This window comes from Schistocerca gregaria, chromosome 8 (genome assembly GCF_023897955.1).
Source record: "Schistocerca gregaria isolate iqSchGreg1 chromosome 8, iqSchGreg1.2, whole genome shotgun sequence".
Taxonomy (NCBI): Eukaryota; Metazoa; Arthropoda; class Insecta; order Orthoptera; family Acrididae; genus Schistocerca; species Schistocerca gregaria.
This window is the reverse complement of record NC_064927.1, coordinates 349,268,840-349,288,044: the sequence shown is the minus strand read 5'-3', so window position 1 is coordinate 349,288,044 and position 19,205 is coordinate 349,268,840. Positions and strand designations below refer to the sequence as shown.

Here is a 19,205-nt window from a genome sequence, read left to right as displayed (position 1 = left end):
ATTTCGCGTCAATCGCATAAGAGTGGCGCCAATACGAGGATGCAAATCAGGTTTGCTTTAAATAATCGCTCTGACGATCGTGAACGTTAGTTACGGTTGAGACAGGACCTAGTGAACTGATGTTAGTCAAGAATTCCTTCAAGGTGATAAAGCCGCCATTATCAACACCTTGCTGAATTTGAACGAGGTCTACATCTACATTTATACTCTGCAAGCCACCCAATGGTGTGTGGCGGAGGGCACTTTACGTGCCACTGTTATTACCTCCCTTTCTTGTTCCAGTCGCGTATGGTTCGCGGGAAGAACGACTGCCGGAAAGCCTCCGTGAGCGCTCGAATTTCTCTAATTTTACATTCGTGATCTCCTCGGGAGGTATAAGTAGGGGGAAGCAATATATTCGATATCTCATCCAGAAACGCACCCTCTCGAAACCTGCACAGCAAGCTACACCTCGATGCAGAGCCCCTCTCTTGAAGAGTCTGCCACTTGAGTTTGCTACACATCTCCGTAACGCCATCACGCTTACCAAATAACCCTGTGACGAAACGCTCCGCTCTTCTTTGGATCTTGTCTATCTCCTCTGTCAACTTCAACTGGTATGGATCCCACACTGACGAGCAATACTCAAGTATAGGTCGAACGAGTATTTTGTAAGCCACCTCCTTTGTTGTTCTAAGGACTCTCCCAATGAATCTCAACCTGGCACCCGCCTTACCAACGATTAATTTTATATGATCATTCCACTTCAAATCGTTCCCTACGCATACTCCCAGATATTTTACAGAAGTAACTGCTACCAGTGTTTGTTCCACTATCATATAATCATACAATAAAGGATCCTTCTTTCTATGTATTCCCAATACATTACATTTGCCTATTTTTAGGGTCAGTTGCCACTCCCTGCAAGAAGTCCCTATCCGCTGCAGATCTTCCTGCATTTCGCTGCAATTTTCGAATGCTGCAACTTCTCTGTATACTACAGCATCATCCGCGAAATGCCGTATGGAACTTCCGACACTATCTACTAGGTCATTTATATATATTGTGAAAAGCAATGGTCCCATAACACTCCCCTGTGGCACGACAGAGGTTACTTTAACGTCTGTAGACGTCTCTCTATTGAGAACAACATGCTGTGTTCTTTTTGCTAAAAGCTCACAGCTGGTCTGATATTCCGTAGGCTCTTACTTTGTTTATCAGGCGACAGTGCGGAACTGTATCGAACGCCTTCCGGGAGTCAAAGAAAATGGTATCTACCTGGGAGCCTGTATCTAATATTTTCTGGGTCTCATGAACAAATAAAGCGAGTTGGTTCTCACACGATCGCAGTTTCCGGAATCCATGTTGATTCCTACAGAGTAGATTTTGGGTTTCCAGAAATGACATGATACGCGAGCAAAAAACATGTTCTAAAATTCTACAACAGATCGACGTCAGAGATGTAGGCCTATAGTTTTGCGCATCTGCTCGACGACCTTTCTTGAAGACTGGGACTACCTGTGCTCTTTTCCAATCATTTGGAATCTTCCGTTCCTCTAGAGACTTGCGTTACACGGCTGTTAGATTGGGGGGGGGGGGGGGGGGCAAATTCTTTCGCGTACTCTGTGTAGAATCGAATTGGTATCCCTTCAGGTCCAGTGGACTTTCGTCTGTTGAGTGATTTCAGCTGCTTTTCTATTCCTTGGACACTTATTTCAATTCAGCCATTTTTTCGTTTGTGCGAGGATTTAGAGGAGGAACTGTAGTGCGCTCTTCTTCTGTGAAACAACGTTGAAAAAAGGTGTTTAGTATTTCAGCTTTACGCGTGTCATCCTCTGTTTCAGGTCGTGTATTAGAGCTACGGGAAGCTGGGTGTCCCTTCTGCGGTATTATAGAGAGACTTGGCAGGAATGTAGTCACGGTACATGATGGCTGGCAGCGAGTGTCACGAGATTGTACGGTCGCAGGAACAATGGACTCCGGACGACCAGGTGGCATTATCTAGAGGGAAGTCCATCGTGTTCGGCGTATGGCTCTGTCGCATCACACTGCATCTGCAGGAGTTATCACCACATAGGTACAACGAACTATAACAAACGGTTACTTCAAGGACAAATGCGACCCTGTTGCGTGCATTCCACTCACCGCAAACCATCGCTATCAGTGACTTCAGCGGTGCCAAGCGAGAGCTCATTGGAGGGAAGGGTGGAGGTCTGTTATGTTTTCTGATGAAAGTTGTTTCCACCCCGGAGCTGGGATGGCTATATGTTGGTTAGAAGAAGCCAATCCAGCGGTTGCAACCAAACTGCCTGGGTGCTAGATACACTGCACCTACATATGGCATTATGGTCTGAGATGCGATTTCGTATGGGGGCAGGAGCACTCTCGTGATTATCCCATGCACCTTGACAGCGAAACTGTACGTTAGTTTGGTGGTTCGACCCGTTGGGCTGCATGAGCAGCATTCCAGAGGATGTAATCCAAAAGGATTACACTCGTGCACATACCGCTCTTGTAATCCATAATTCTCTACAGTGTGTTGACATGTTGCTTTGGCCTGCTCGATCAGCAAGTCTGTCTGTAATCCAGCACATGTGTGACGTGTGGACAGCGTAATCCACAAACAGCTTTAACCGCTCATGTATTGACTGGTCAAGTGCAACAGGCATGGAACTCCATCTCAGAGACTGACACCCGGCACCGGTCCACAATGCATGTATATTTGCTAGTTTGTATTCAGCATTCTGGTGAGTGCACCGGTTATTAGCTTACCAGTATTTTACATATGCAGTTGCTTATCTCGCGCTTACATTAATTTGTTGTCTTTCAATGTTAATCACTCATATTATGTTACCTAGACAAATTTCTGCGAAATTTCAGTACCCTACATTAGTTTTTGGTTTTGCGACTTTTTTCCGTCAGTGTACGTGGAAAACGGTTCAAATGGCTCTGAGCACTATGGAACTTAACTGCTGAGGTCATCAGCCCCCTAGAACTTAGAACTACTTAAACCTAACCAACCTAAGGACAGCACACACATCCATGCCCGAGTCAGGACTCTACCCTGCGACCGCAGCGGACGCGCGGTTCGAGACTGTAGCGCCTAGAACCGCTCGGCCACCCCGGCCGGCTTTGTACGTAGATTTACGATGGTTAGTGGGATGATTATCAACCCGAAAAAATAAAGCTGTGACTTTGGAATTTGGTCGATGATTTTGTTGCTTTTATGGCAGACGCTCTATCCATGTGAGCCAGCGAGGGAACGATGATTTACTTGCTTTTATGCACTAGAGTAGGCTGAAAAGTAATTCACATATGCTTGTAGAACGCGATCTAAATGACTCTGAGAAACGCGCCAGGTGTAATGTGGGTCACTTCCCCCTTTCTGCGCATGAGCAGTTTGAATGCGTTATATTTATACAGTGTATTTTGAGCAGCGGAAGTATGGAGACGAGTTATAGTGCTGCCTCAAGGATTAAACATTGTGCTGTTATCGACTTTTTAACTGTCAAGTAAGTGGCTCCTAGTGAGGTTCATTGCCGTTTAAAGGCTCTTTGTGGTGTCGGGGCTACTGGTAGGTCTACTGTAACTTGGTGGGTAATAAAATTTCGTGGTTGCGAACGTGGTAAAGCCTTAACTGTTGATGAAACACGCAGTGGACGTCTGGTCACTGCCACAGACGATAAACAGCGCAAATTTGTCGACGATTCGGTTCAAAACGACTTCAAAATGATCTGCGATTCTCTCAAAAGCGTATCGGAAATCATATTGGAATATTCAAAGAACGTGTCAACCTCATTATTGAACAATTAGGATACCGTTAAGTCTAGGGTACCATACCGTATCACAGACAAACAGCCTCGAAGGGAATGCTGCGAAATACTTTTGGAGCGCTACCGTGACAAAGGAGACTACTTCCTTTTGAATACTGCGACCGTGAACGAGTTTGGGTCCATCATTACAACCCATAAGCGAAAAGACGAGGCGCTGACCATCGAATCCTTCTCTTCTGGCGAAAAAGTTTAAAACACAACGATCAGAAAGAAATTCTTTTGACTGTGTTTTGAGATGCTCACAGATCTTATGTGACTGATTATCTAGTTCGAAGGGCAAAGACAAATTATTCTCAGTACATCATCATTATCATCATCATCATCATCATCATCATCTTCTTCTTCTTCTTCCTCTTCACTTCAAGCATTAGGCCTTTTTTTTGTTTTGCCTGTTACGGTACCCGTCGCTTCCACAGTCTTCCCTGACATCTTCTCTTAACTGGCTTAGATATTCTTATTTGGATCCACTCGCTCTTGCGAGATGTTCAGTTTCTCCTATTTCCTTATATTTTGTTGAGGATGGTATATATATATTCAGTTCTTCCCTATTTTCTGAATCTCGAAATGTCGCCTCTTACGCCTCTCTTTACCGCTCCTAGATACCTTATCTCTGTTGACTATTGCCATTCTTGAGCTCTGCTTTTAACTCACGATTCATTACAATAAACAAGCATTGCAACTGCCATTCTGTTATAGAATTTCTACCTTGTTTCTTTCCTGTTTTTTTTTTTTTTTAGATATCTGTTTATTGTTCCAGATATATTCTCAAACTACTCATATGTGACGTCACAGCCTAAATAGTTCAAATATTTGATCTGATCTATTGTTGGTCTTCACTATTTTCCGCACAGGAAATTTCCCTTTAAAATTGTGTCTTCTTATCTGAAATCGCAAATGGTACTCTTCGCAAACCTTATCTAGTAAATGTATTCTCCTTTGCCGGTCATTTTCATTCTCACAAAGTAGTGTGGCGTCGTTTGCACGCAAAAGACAATTCAAGCTGGAATTATTGTTAATTTTAAACCCTTCGTTAAAACCTCCTTCCATATCTCAATTTCCTCATCTAAATACATATTAAAAAGTGTGGGTAAAATACTGCATCCTTGTCTTACGCCTTTGCTTATCGCTACAGGCTGTGTTCGAATGGTCCGTTACATCCAAAATTACAGTCGTGTATTTGCAAAGAATTTTAAAGACCTTTTTGTTAGCTATTGTGTTTTCTTCCTTTCCTCATAATTTTCTACACTTTCTTTTTATTAACATTATCGAATGCCTTAATGAAGTCAGTGAACGCTAAATAGGTTTCCGCGCTATACTCTCAGTCTTTTACGATTATTTGCTTGATTGTAAATACTGTATCTGTTTTCGATCTGCCCCTTCGAAATCCCATTTGTTCTTCGCATGATAAACTTTAAATCTCTTGTTAACTAGTCTTACATAAACTTTGTATGTCGTATCTGGTAAACGATTCCTCTATAGCTTTCACACCTGTTGCGCTCACCTCCTTTAAATAGTTTGCTTATGACCATAATGGCATTGAAACAAAGGATGACACGCGTAAAGCTGAAATACTAAACACCTTTTTCCAAAGCTGTTTCACAGAGGAAGAACGCACTGCAGTTCTTTCTCCAAATCCTCGCACGAACGAAAAAATGGCTGACATTGAAATAAGTGTCCAAGGGATAGAAAAGCAACTGAAATCACTCAACAGAGGAAAGTCCACTGGGCCTGACGGGATACCAATTCTATTCTACACAGAGTACGCGAAAGAACAGCCGTGTACCATAAGTCTCTAGAGGAACGGAAGGTTCCAATTGATTGGAAAAGAGCACAGGTAGTTCCAGTTTTCAAGAAGGGTCGTCGAGCAGATGCGCAAAACTATAGGCCTATATCTCTGACATCGATCTGTTGTAGAATTTCAGAACATGTTTTATGCTCGCGCATCATGTCATTTCTGGAAACCCAGAATCTACTCTGTAGGAATCAACATGGATTACGGAAACTGCGATCGTGTGAGAACCAACTCACTTTATTTGTTCATGAGACCCAGAAAATATTAGATACAGGCTCCTAGGTAGATGCCATTTTCCTTAACTTCCGGAAGGCGTTCGATACAGTTCCGCACTGTAGCCTGATAACCAAAGTAAGAGCCTACGGAATATAAGACCAGCTATGTAGCTGGATTGAAGAGTTTTTAGCAAACAGAAGACAGAACGTTGTTCTCAAAGGAGAGACGTCTACAGACGTTAAAGTAACCTCTGTCGTGCCACAGCGGAGTGTCATGGGACCACTGCTTTTCACAATATATATATAAATGACCTAGTAGATAGTGTCGGAAGTTCCATGCGGCTTTTCGCGGATGATGCTATGTATACAAGTTGCAGCATTAGAAAATTGCAGCGAAATGCAGGACGATCTGCAGCGGATAGGGACTTCTTGCAGGGAGTGGCAACTGACCCTAAAAATAGGCAAATGTAATGTATTGAGAATACATAGAAAGAAAGATCCTTTATTGTATGATTATATGATAGTGGAACAAACACTGGTAGCAGTTACTTCTGTAAAATATCTGGTAGTATGCGTAGGGAACGATTTGAAGTGGAATGATCATATAAAATTAATTGTTGGTAAGGCGGGTGCCAGGTTGAGATTCATTGGGAGAGTCCTTAGAACAACAAAGGAGGTGGCTTACAAAACACTCGTTCGACCTATACTTGAGTATTGTTCATCAGTGTGGGATCCGTATCAGGTCGGGATGACAGCGGAGATAGAGAAGATCCAAAGAAGAGCGGCGCGTTTCGTCACAGGGTTATTTGGTAAGCGTTATAGCGATACGGAGATGTTTAGCAAACTCAAGTGGCAGACTCTTCAAGAGAGGCGCTCTGCATCGCGGTGTAGCTTGTTGCCCAGGTTTCGAGAGGGTTCGTTTCTGGATGAGGTATCGAATGTATTGCTTCCCCCTACTTATACCTCCCGAGGAGATCACGAATGTAAAATTAAAGAGACTCGAGCGCTCACGGAGGCTTCCCGGCTGTCGTTCTTTCAGCGAACCATACGCGACTGGCACAGAAAAGGGAGGTAATGACAGTAGCACGTAAAGTGCCCCCCCCCCCCCCCCCCCCCGCCACACACCGTTGGGTGGCTTGCAGAGTATAAATGTAGATGTAGATGTACATCTGGAATAGCTTCCATCTTCCAGCACCTATTCAATAAATGTAGTAATCTCTTTTGTAGCAGGGTGCCTCAGTATTTTAACAGTTCAACGTTTATGCCATCCATACCAGCAGCTTTTCTCTTGTTTGGAAGCTGAGGGCTTTTCTTAATTTTGTGCTGCTCGCTACGAAAGTAATGGTTCTCCTCTCTGCCAGCAGAACACTGAGTTATGCCACATCGTTTGGCCGTTGCAAACACGAAACAGAAAATCAAGTAATCCAAGCTCTTAGCACCTTCATCTGACGAACACACTTAACTTAGTTGCAGCCGCTCGGATGCGGGGATCATAATGCGCTATAGAGTAGTATAATTTCAGATCGTTGCTTGTATCAACTTCGATGTGAGAGATCCTTGGCTGTCGATGAAGTTATTTTGCTGGTGCAACAAACTTAAAATATTTCACAAGGCATGGAATGGTAAACAGCCAATTCCGATTTTATAGGCAAGTTCTGCGGTTTAGTGGGCAAGGGTGTGCTCAGTGGGAAGAAAGCCTCGGAATACTGCTGAATGCATGTTGTTGGCTACGGGGCAGTTATTAGTAGTGCGGGAATAGTGACAAATTTAAGGCCTAAGCGAAAGCTTTCAACTGTTGTTTAGGCAGACTGATTTTGTAGTTGTAGCAATAAAGAGAGTCGAACTGGATCCACCAAGAGATGTTTGCGAGTATATCTGCGAAGTAATGCGTCACTAAATTTGTCTCGTGTGCCGCACGTCACAGTTTGCATCTTTGTCCGCTTCGACAGTTGTGAGGTCAGCGCAGTAGATTGCTAACCGAAGGGGCCAGGGTTCGATTCTCGACCGGGTCGCAGATTTTCTCCGTTCGTTGGCTGGGTGTTGTGTTGTCCTTACCGTTGTACAATCATAATTCACACGAAAATCACCCGTATGGCAGTGTATGAGGAGCCTAAGCTTATGTAACTTCGTACCAGTGTACGCCTTAGCAATAAGAAATGTTCTGAACAATCTGAAGACACTGGTACATCTTGCACTGTTGAGATGAGTTTTGGCTGTGGCCTCGAGTACGATTCCAGTGACGCCACGGTATCCCCTATTCAGATACAGAAACGACGTACACCATTTATCGCGTAACATTTACCTCGAAGCTGTTGTTGTGAATTAACGTTGCAGCCTACACTATTTACAGAAATCACCACGGTGACACCCACACGCAGCTGTTGCCAATAAATACCTCCCGGACGCCGGAACCATCCCATAGGCAACACGTTCGTTACAAGTGCCCTTCACCAATAAGTGTACGTCTGCTGTCCTTTTCTGCAGGGAACAGGCCTGCTGAGTAGTGAAATGTGTCGGGGCCGTACGGTGAGCCGAGACAAGTCTTTATATGGCTCTGCATTTGAAATTGAGATGCTCAAAACGCCGAGCGAATAAGGCAGGCACCCGCGCGATTTGTTCGTTTCCAAGTGCGTGTCTCCTTTTTGTCTGCGATGGTCGTCACTTTCTGGTCGCCTCACCGTGCCGCCAACTCAAAAGGAATCGACTGCACGCGCAGATGCTGCACGTGGTACTGGCAGCTGGTACAATTATTTTTCCTCACTCAGTTATTATAGAAAGTTTTTTTTTGTCTGTGGTTCACTTATTACACAAGATAACTTCGCAGCTGTCATCTTTCATTACATGGTGTTGATCATTTTGGAAATTTGTGCTAAGGTCTTATGGGACCAAACTGCTGAGGTCATCGGTCCCTAAGCTTACACACTATCTTGTCTAACTTAAACCAACTTACGCTAAGGACAACACACACACTCATGCCGAGGGAGGGCTCGAACCTCCGACGGAGGGAGCCGCGTGGACCGTGACTATGCGCGGTGTTGTTCATATATACTCGGTTTGTGCGTCAGTCTTAGCGTTTTTACATAAGTTGAATAAACACAACAGGTACACATAACAGAGACCTCAGTTGTCAATTATATATTCTCCTTCATTGTTTACGACAGTCTGCCAACGCTGAGGTAACTTTCGGCTACGCAACTGTAGAAATCACGTGGTTTTGGGGCGAAGAACTCGTCATATTCGGAACGCCTTTTCATCCGGAAAGGAATTTCTTTGACGGTTGTTTGACGGAGAGTGGGAAAGGTGTACGCCACGGGTTGTATTAGAAGTGTAAGAGAGTCAAACATTCGGTTGAGTAACACCTTGGAAACAGAAATGTTGGCCTTTCTGCCTTACATTCCAAGAGTGACGGTCAGAGTCGGCCGCATATTACGCGAACACAGCGTAAAGAATATTTATAAACCGACAAAGAAGATCAAAGAATTTCTCAGATCAGCAAAAGAGAAAAGGGGCTCACTTGCAATGTCGGCAATATACCGCACACCATGCACATACGGAAAAGTTTATGTTGGAATGACTGCACTGTCAATCAACAGCAGGATTACAGAATATAAGCGGCATTACAGCTTGGGGCAGATGGAGAAACGGGACGTGGCAGAGCACACGCTGTGTAAGGCAGACTGCACAGTAAAATTTGCCGACACAGAAGTTCTGACTCTGGAGAAGAGCTGTCACACCCACTTGTTCAGAGAAACTACAGAAATAACCAAACACAAGAAGAAAGCCTCAAGGTGAACGGATCCAGGATTCCTCTGCTGCAGCGAACGACCGTTGCAGGTAGCAAAGAGGAGAACAGCAACGGAAATGTCCACAGAAAATCTGTGGGCATCGGAGCGCCAGGTGCATGTAATCTGCGGCCGCGAGCTCGGCTCCAATCCACTACCAGCAATGGAGGGTGATGCTTTGACAATGCCAGCCACTCATGCTGGGAAACGTCAGAAAAATCATCAAACAAACGTTGACCGAAAACTCGAGACAGAAGTCAACATGCAGTTTGTCAACAGATGGCCACGAAAGCCTTAAAAAGTTGTATTCTCAATTACTCTGAAATTTTTGACTTGAATTTTCTGTTCACAACAACATTTCGACGTTCGAGCTTTTATTTTGGAACATTCGGTTAATTCATGAATGCTCTGCACTTTCACATCTCTATAACCATTCAATAATGTAATAAGCTTAATGACATGGAAGTTTCTACATCCTGGATTTCACCTCCTCTGCGATGGGAAATTAGAGTTGGACACTACATTCGGTGTCCGTCCCCGGTAGTTGAGAGGTTAGCGCGCAGATTGCCAATCCTAAGGTCCCGGGTTCGATTCCTAGCTGGGTCGGAGATTTTCTCCGCTCAGGGACTGGGTGTTGTGTTGTCCTTATCATCATCATTACACCCCCATCGAAGCGCAACTCGCCGAAGTGGCGTCAAATCGAAAGACCTGCACCCGGCGAACGGTCTACCCGACGGGAGGCCCTACTCACACAACTACATTCGTTGACAGTAAGCTCTATATCACCTACAATAATAATAGCTCTTGCCTCCTCTGTCACACTACAAAACTTTTGTCGTTTAATATTAGAATGAAATATTCTGCCGAAATTTCCAACTGTGTGGGACCATGTCTTTCCATTGTAACGGGAAACATACGTCGTCCTTCTATAAGTCGATTATGAGAGAGATAATCATACAGCGCACGTCAGTCGTACGATAACGTTTTATAGAGGGTTATTACTCTGTGAAGGACTGCAACAGGCGAGTCGAGTACTTACTTTATAATAGCTCCTTTATATACACTCTGAGTGAGTACCAACGTTTCAGACGCCAATCCACCCGGGTGAAACACTGCAACTTGTAGACTGCTTTCAGTGTTAAAAGTGACAGCAGCCAGATCTGAAAAATAGAAGATGCAAGTGATTTTTATCAGCGACGCATCTGGAGCATGCTGTACGCAGAAAACTAAACGTTGACTTCATTGCAGGAAAGGCTGGAAATAGATTGGAGACTTACATAATACCTGAGCATACTCAAATGAAATGTCTCAAAACTTTATTATGTACATATGCAGACTGAAGCGATGTGTGAAAATTTGTATCAATGCCAGGATATGAACCCAGGTCCAGCTCAATAAGCAGATGCGCTGACTGCTACGCAGCCACGGCAAAGTGGCTTTGCAGATCTGCACAGACTACCCTAGCAAGCCTCCGTTCCGTCGTTAATGCAAATTCCCATTCACACTTCAGCACGCTTAGTATTCCCCCTAACTTGAAGAACGGCATTGCAGAGTTTTTCCAACTGTACTGGAACAGCCCTTCAACATCGAATAAATTGTGGGATCCTGCCTCAAACCCAGGCATAGGTGCGTTAATAGGTAGCACTACTATAAAATCTCAAAAATTATTTTTTTGTTGGCTTAAAAGATGCTGTGAACGTTCTAAAATATGAGGCAAAATTTGTTCAGTGGCATTCCTAGCTCCTCCTATAGTGCCTCGGATGACCCGAAATGGTCTACCTGCTCGCTACACCCTGTACTGTCTGGGTGTAGTCATAAGCATTTTTCAACTATAATACATTAGCTCGGCGTCAGCAACCGTCAGTACGTGTACGAAAGAGACAATTATTACACTTGGAATCTTGATTTTTGTGTGCAGTATTGACTTTTGATAGTTTATTTTTGATCCTGTAATATACAGTTCTATCTTTTAACTAAGAAGGAGTGGAAAGAAAGCGAAACTCGGGCAGAAAAGGTACAAAAATATCGTATCCATCGCAGTGTCTAAGCAGTATGTCTCAAAGAGTCCAACGAAGAGATATGAGGCTGAGAGCAGTTCGGAAGGAGTCAAAGCCTCTACAAAAGAATTGAAAGACAGCGGCCAAGATTTACATGTGAATGACGGTTTGAGCTATAGGATTATAAATTCCCTCGCCGTTTCCCCCGTTATTTCTCAACACGCTCCACAGTAAGAATTGCTTGTTCAAACTGCCTACAAGCTGTTACACCAAGTAGTAAGTTTACACAGAGCGCATATGAAATCAACCATCGGATCGTCTTAGCAATGCGCCTGGTTGGAGTAGGGCTAAACGCAATTTTAAAGTATTGTGGGTTCATGGAATTGCCACGACCAATATTTCAATCTTTCTATGATAAACTAGCTGATATAATTTAAACCACAAAGGCAACAGTAAGACAGGACAGTCCTGGTATAGAAGATTAATGGTAACAGTTTCATAAAAGTAGAATTTTTTCATTTGTTCATGCGTGAACACATTCAAAACTGCAAACGCGTTTTTCTCGGAATATTTTTTTCAAAACAGCACGTAGCATAACTACAACAATTTTCAATCTTTTTATTTGCAAATTCAACCATAACTTTCGAATAACATTTCAAAGTTAACCAAATAGCAGATTTCTATTAGTTATTTCAAACAATATTTATGAACAAATGACCGTTATTTTGATTGACGTTATTCAAACACTCGCCAAATACACAAAAGTCAATATTTCTAAAAATTCCTTGGTCGTTCGCTTGCCGCACTCCTGTAGATTACACAGATTTTTCTTCTGTTTTCGAGATTGAAACTAGCACCAGTTATAGCGCGTGACGCAGATCGCCTCAAATTCAACATGCTTCGGGAGAATTGATGGAATGCCGTCATTTTGTAATATTTTCCCTCAAAAACTTGTGTAATATAGTGAATTATCAGCTAAGTAATTTCTCCCAAGTATTATTCCTGTCTAAGGCGCTGCAGTCATGGACTGTGCGGCTGGTCCCGGCGGCGGTTCGAGTCCTCCCTAGGGCATGGGTGTGTGTGTTTGTCCTTAGGATAATTTAGGTTAAGTAGTGTGTAAGCTTAGGGACTGGTGACCTTAGCAGTTAAGTCCCATAAGATTTCACACACATTATTCCTGTATGACATTTCCTTCCAAATAACAAAGATTGTCATGTAAACCCATTTCTTAAGGCCGTTGCAGTGGTGTTACCCCTTAATGAAATGAAACTAAGTGATTTCACACATTTTCAAGTCTCGCACATCTATGATGTATGGAGACTGAAACGACGAATGAAAATTTATACCAAAGCCTAGGGAGCAAGAGACCCGGGTTCGAATTTCAAATCCTGGCCTTCGTACAAATTTTCATAGTCTGTTCATTTCACATATATACGAGTACTTTGATACCTACAGAACATTAATGAAACTTTAATGAAATAACATAAATGAAAGTATTAATCAGTTAACTCTTATAAAATTCCACATTTCTGAGCAACCCCATTGTTAGTGATATATATGAAGAAAATGCCAGTCAGTAAAGAAATAGAACTGAACTGTGTTGCTCATTAGCGCGCATATCTTGAGATATTAACGAACCACACTAGATACTTTACTTGAAAATGTGTCTTTTGATGATTTACTGGAGTATGGACTTTTCGGTTTTACGCAGAAAAGTGACGTGTTATATAACTCTTATGACATATAGTGTGCCCGTATCTCCGCTAAGACAACATCTCTTGCCTTAGTAGTATGTAGCACTTTAGTTGCGCTGCCCAATTGGACAGACAGTTTTCTGTGTCTCGTCAAAGTTGAATACACAACATGCATATGGAGAATTCTCACGCCCAAGTGTTAGACAAGTCATATGGAAACAGGTTTCTGAGACCAACTCCAAATTTCATTACTTGGTATTGCGGGGGGGGGGGGGGGGGGTTGTTTGGGGGGAAGAGACCAAACACCGAGGTCATCGGTCTCACCGGATTAGGGAAGGATAGGGAAGGAAGTCGGCCGTACCCTTTCTAAGGAACCACCCCGGCATTTGCCTGAAGCGATTTAGGGAAATCACGCAAAACCTAAATCAGGATGGCCGGACGCTGGATTGGGTGTTGCGACCCCAAACATCAGACGAAGACGGGCAACGGAAGTCGAGAAGAAGAAACAGCAAAATAATCACGGTGATCACCTGTTTAGATGGTAAAATGAAATTAGAGTTTTGGTGTCATTGGCAGGAAGGCCCCTTGCGGGGCCTTGGTGCAGTCGACGCCACAATGGGCGACCTGGGCGCCAGATGGGGATGAAATGATGAAGACAGCACAACATCCAATCCCTGAGCGGAGAAAATGTCCGACCCAGCCGGGAATCGAACCCGGACCCGTAGGACGGCAATCAGACACGCTGACCACTCAGCTATCGCGGCGGACTGTTTAGATGGTAAACCTAACTCTCTAATCTCAGACCAACCAAAATATCGTGTAGAAAATGGAAAGATTCGGATTATCGCAGGTCCCACCGAATAACATTCCAACAGCCAGATATCAGCTTGGGATATAATTCGTTCTGGGCGTGGTTTGATCAAATTCATATGGAAGAGACTATTGAATGAAGAATGGAGTTTCACCGTGCAAAAAAACTTAAAGCGGTGAGGAAGCATCTACGGTATTATGTAAAATTCTTTTTAGTTTTTTCTTCAGTATTGGCCACACCACTGTGTAAATAATCTACAAAGTTTCGGCTATTATACAGGCAGCAGTTATCAGTCTGACTACTTCAATTGTGACTTCGCTGTAATCAGCAACAGCCAATGGGTGGCACTCCAGAAGACTACACGTTCCTCTCAGCACCGCAGCGCCTTCACTCCGAGGTCAATATAGCGTCGAGCATACGAGAGTGCTCCCAAATTCGAGACGTCAGCTACAACAGTTATCATTATCATTTAGGACAGTGAGAGTTAAAGGTTCTGGTAGAAATGTGCTTTTGTAAGTAGGGAACCTTGAACTGAAAGTGAACAGTTTGTTAACCTGCACGTCAACTGATGTTTCCATAGTAAGTGAGATTAGTAAATTATCAAGCAACCCTGTGTAAAAGACTTGTGTCAATGTTAAGTGAATCTTTTATTCGTTTGGTGTAATAAAGTGAACTTATATTTTATGTGTTCTAGTTTGATGAGCCTTCGCCCAGGGCAGTAAAAGAACCCACAGTTCTGGCCAGATGACTGTAGTTTCGTTTGGTTACAAAATTTTCCATCATTGCAATTTCTGAGGAGTAAATGGGGGCTGACAGCGTAACTTTGCCGCTCTTCAATCAAATACATTAAATTCATCAGACGAAATATTACTCTCACAATCAAGAACTTTAAACTATGTAGAGCCTGTACTGACTACCGGTGCTGTAAGTCACGGCAGTGAAATGATGTGGGTTTTCAAGTTGGTTGCATGAGATCAGGGCAATAAGGTGAATCGACTTGGAGACGTGACAGGATGGCAGAATGGAGATATCGTGTTTGGACGTGCCAACGACCACAATGTGAATGTCGTTGCTCGATTTACTGACGTATCCATGTGGCTTGTGAAAGGTTTCTAGAAAGAACGGAAAAAAATTTTCTCACCTGTAGGGACTGGAACTGAGAGCCACAACTTTTCAGTGACAATGGGTATCACATCCATCAGGAAATTCTGTCAATGAACACAGGTCGATCTCAACCAATTTAAGAGCGAAAAGTGAGAAGTAAACTGTGTAGTATAATGGACGTTTGGATCCGGGTACCTTGCAAAAGTCATTTCTCTTAGCTGTACGTATATCTTCACTCCGTTTTTGGGCCAAACCACACAGAAACTGGACAGTAGACGACTGGAAGAGTGTAGTTGGGACCGGCTAGTCTCGATTTTGCCTCTTTTCAGAAGCAAAGCGGTATCGCATGAAATGCTGGGAGACCCGAAGGACAGGTTCATCCGCCCAGTTGGGAAGGTTTTCACTGTCCTCTACGCCTGCGGACATCTTTCCTTCGCGAAGTGTAAGAGATGAGTGGGAAAGTGTATCCGTAAACTATAGGTGACCGTAGTGGGTACAGTTGCGCTCTACCAAAACTACGGTTCGGTAGTTTTAGAACACTACATAGATGGCGCAGCACAGTTTTAAGCACAGCTGTAGGGTAGCAACCGTACAAGAATCTGATTTACATAATACCTCGTAACGGTTGCAATAGGATTTGACTTGACCTGGTTTCGATACCGACTGTGCGTGCCTTCACCGTCACGTAAAATACTTCCTCAAATTATGTTCACAATCACACAAAAATTACAGGCACTGAAACCGACGTAAGAATGGTACTTGTAAACAAAAATTATAGCTACATGACGGAGCGCTAAGGACTGTACGAGGAAACAGGTACTGGAGGTGACGAGAGCATTTTGTTCGTAAATCTGCTTTCAGCTGTCACTATATGTAACTGTTTTTGGGTTTTTCTGATAAAGACACCGGGTCAAGTAAAATTCACTGCAACCAGTTGGCTGGATGATACAAATCAATAACGTAGTAAATGGTAGGATTACCGGTAGTTTTGGTAGAATTGGTAGCGAAAAAAAACATAAATGAAGGAATAAAAGAGCAAATGCCAGCAGACGACTTCTCTTTTTCTTTGGTTGTTTGTTTTGCACATAATTAAACGCGCACATCATTCATTGTTAGTCCCTTGTGTATTTTATATCCTTACAGAATATAAACTGCATTTTATAAGTAATAAAAATTAGTTGCTCGCCTAACTTTGGCGCTTTTATTTAACCAAAGTAATTACGTTCGATACAAGTACATTTTACATCCACAAACATAATATATATAAAATAATATAATTACTGTTATTGTTTCGTACTCACTAGGTTGTTCTTCATCCTGATCAAAGGAAGAGTTTCTTGTTATTACTGGTAAATGAGAAAGTTGTTTATGAATAACAGAAACATATTTTACGCCAGTTCGACGAAATATTGAAGCGATGTTTGATATATATTTTTCTTTAATTTTGCCTTTGTGTCGAGGAAACTATTTTCTAGCTCTGTATGACAAATCTGTACTGTGTCCTTCGAGTTTATTACAACATCCCTCTGTTTCATTTTACAATTTTCGATTAAAACGTGAATTAGACATTGACAATTTCAGTTTTTCTGTAAATGCTGTTTATTATTAAGTAACAGACAAGAGGATAACCATGCAGAATAAAAATTTTCGGTAGGTCGGTAGGTTACCAGCCTCACTCAGCTTCTATACGGTTCACCGCTTCCGGTTCTTAGGTGAATCTAATAAGACACTGATCGCATGTGCAAAGAAAGCGATCGTTATGAGGTAACACCCGGTACGTATGGAACACATCCAATGTAGTGGTACCACGGGTACGATCTTAAACGATGAAAGCTATCAGGAAAACTGCCAAAGTCTACGCTTACTTACGATAGTCTACAGTAGCTTACGGTAATTTTACAAGTAATGTGTGTGTGTGTGTGTGTGTGTGTGTGTGTGTGTGTGTGTGTGTTTTGTTTAGTGTCATATTCGTGCTGGAGGTGATGAGAGAAGAGAGAGGGTGCACAGAAATTCAAGCCGGCACATTGGTGCAGGGACTGGTAATTAGGGCCTTATGTCACCTTGCTTCCTGTCCTGTATGTCATAAAGGCAAAGAGATAAAATTGTCAACAGTACGAGGATTACCCAGATGGTTACCCATCCAAGTAGCAGGGTTAAACCTCAGTGTTATCCAGTACGTCCATGTGCACAAACAGTAAAGGAAAAGGAACTGCAGTTCAGGGAGAAGAAGTAAGAACATAGAGGTTTGCCAATGATACTGTAAGTCTATCAGAGACGGGAATGGGCTCGGAAGAGCAGTTAAATGAAATGGATAGTGTCTTGGAAAGAAGTCATGTGACGAATATCAATAAGAGTTAAACAATGATAATGGAATGTAACTGAATTAAATCAAGTGATGCTGAGTGAATTAGATTAGGAAATGAGACACTAAAAGCAATAGACTGGCTTTTAGTATTTGGACAGCTGATGATAGGCGAAATAGAGAGGATACAAAATGGAGACTGCAAACGGCAAGAAAAGCATTTCTGAAAAACGGTATTTCGCTAAAATCAAATATCAATTTAAAAGTTAGGAATTTTAGAGTGTAGCATTGTCGGAAGTGAAACATGAACGATAAGCGGTTCAAACAAGAAGTGAATGGAAGCTTTTGAAATGTGGTCCTAAAGAAGAATGCTAAAGGTTAGACTGATAGACCGCGTGTCTAATGAGCAGTTAGTGAACTGTACTGGGAAAAAGGAAATGTATGGAACAACATGACTAAAATATGGTATGGATTGATAGGATGCATCGTATTATATCAAGGACTCGTCAGTTTGCTAATAGAAGGAAGTGTGGGGAGTGAAAACTGTATACGGACGCTAAGGGAAAAATGCAGTAAGCAGATTCAGATGGATGTAGGTTGCAGTAGTTATTTGGAGATGAAGAGGCTTGCACAGGATAGAGCAGCATGGAGAGCTGCATCAAACAAGTCTTTGGACTGAAGACGACAACGAGAAGAAGAACCCTGAAAAATATTTCGAAATATACATAGTCGCAAATTTTCTGCGTATCTTAGTTCCAAAGTCATTTATTCGGGTCACTTTCATTTTCCGTACTAGGAAGCAATTTCGCAATGACACCATAGCATAGCTTATTGAAACAGAGACTCGTAAATACGATGAAATACAGAACTAAATCTAAAAGTATTATTGCCTATCCCTTCTTTTACTATCGACTTACGAGCTGTGACACTTATCGCAAACGAACGAAGTACCACAACATTTATACGTTCCCAGCTTTAAGCCAGATTCGTTTAAGATATGGAATGCCGTTTCTTAAGATGCCTGTGGCACCTGTGTAAAAAATCTCACAGAACATTTGAATGAGATCTGTCTGTACTATTCACGTAATGAGATTTAAAATCAGCAGAATGCTCAGCGACTATCTTTACACCGTACCAGTCACACGAATGCTGTTCCACCCACCTGAATGCTCACACCACAGATATTCTTACTTTTTGTCACACGTACAATTTCGTCACTCCATCTCATTTTCGTTACACGCTGCGATAACAACGCGTCAGGCCATCAGAAGACCGAGTTGTTGACGATGGTGTATAGTGAGTGCGATCGTATCATTTACAATGGCTTTGTAAGTAGGGAGATTGTATAGCGTAATAGACTGAATAAACAGCGGACTAAGACATTAAAACACTAATATTTTATACAGTGGAGAACAATGATTATCAGCATAAGCTAATTAGCCACATAATCATTAAAACTTTACTACAAACAGAAATAAAACTGCACCTGTTTGAATGACTATTAAACCAAACCTTCTTTTCATATATTGTTTTAAAAACAAATAATTCTGTGGTGTGTTTCTGTCCATTTGTAAAAACAAGATTTTAGGTCACGTTTAGTACGACATCTACAATGTAATCTTGGTATTTCTTGGCTAGTTGGTAGTGGTTAGTCGTCTTTAATATTAGTTTCTTTCTGATCTCAGGGCGTGGTAAT

The 19,205-nt window shown here is 42.4% G+C and overlaps 1 long non-coding RNA gene across 1 annotated transcript in view; it reads right to left on the bottom strand.

Moving 5' to 3' along the window:
* Window positions 1-19,205, bottom strand: part of LOC126284705 (uncharacterized) — a 121,029-nt gene that overhangs the window by 53,492 nt on the left and 48,332 nt on the right. Inside the window, exon 2 of the long non-coding RNA XR_007551531.1 lies at window positions 10,641-10,761. This is a non-coding gene — a long non-coding RNA (uncharacterized LOC126284705). The remainder of the gene's footprint in view (window positions 1-10,640; window positions 10,762-19,205) is intronic.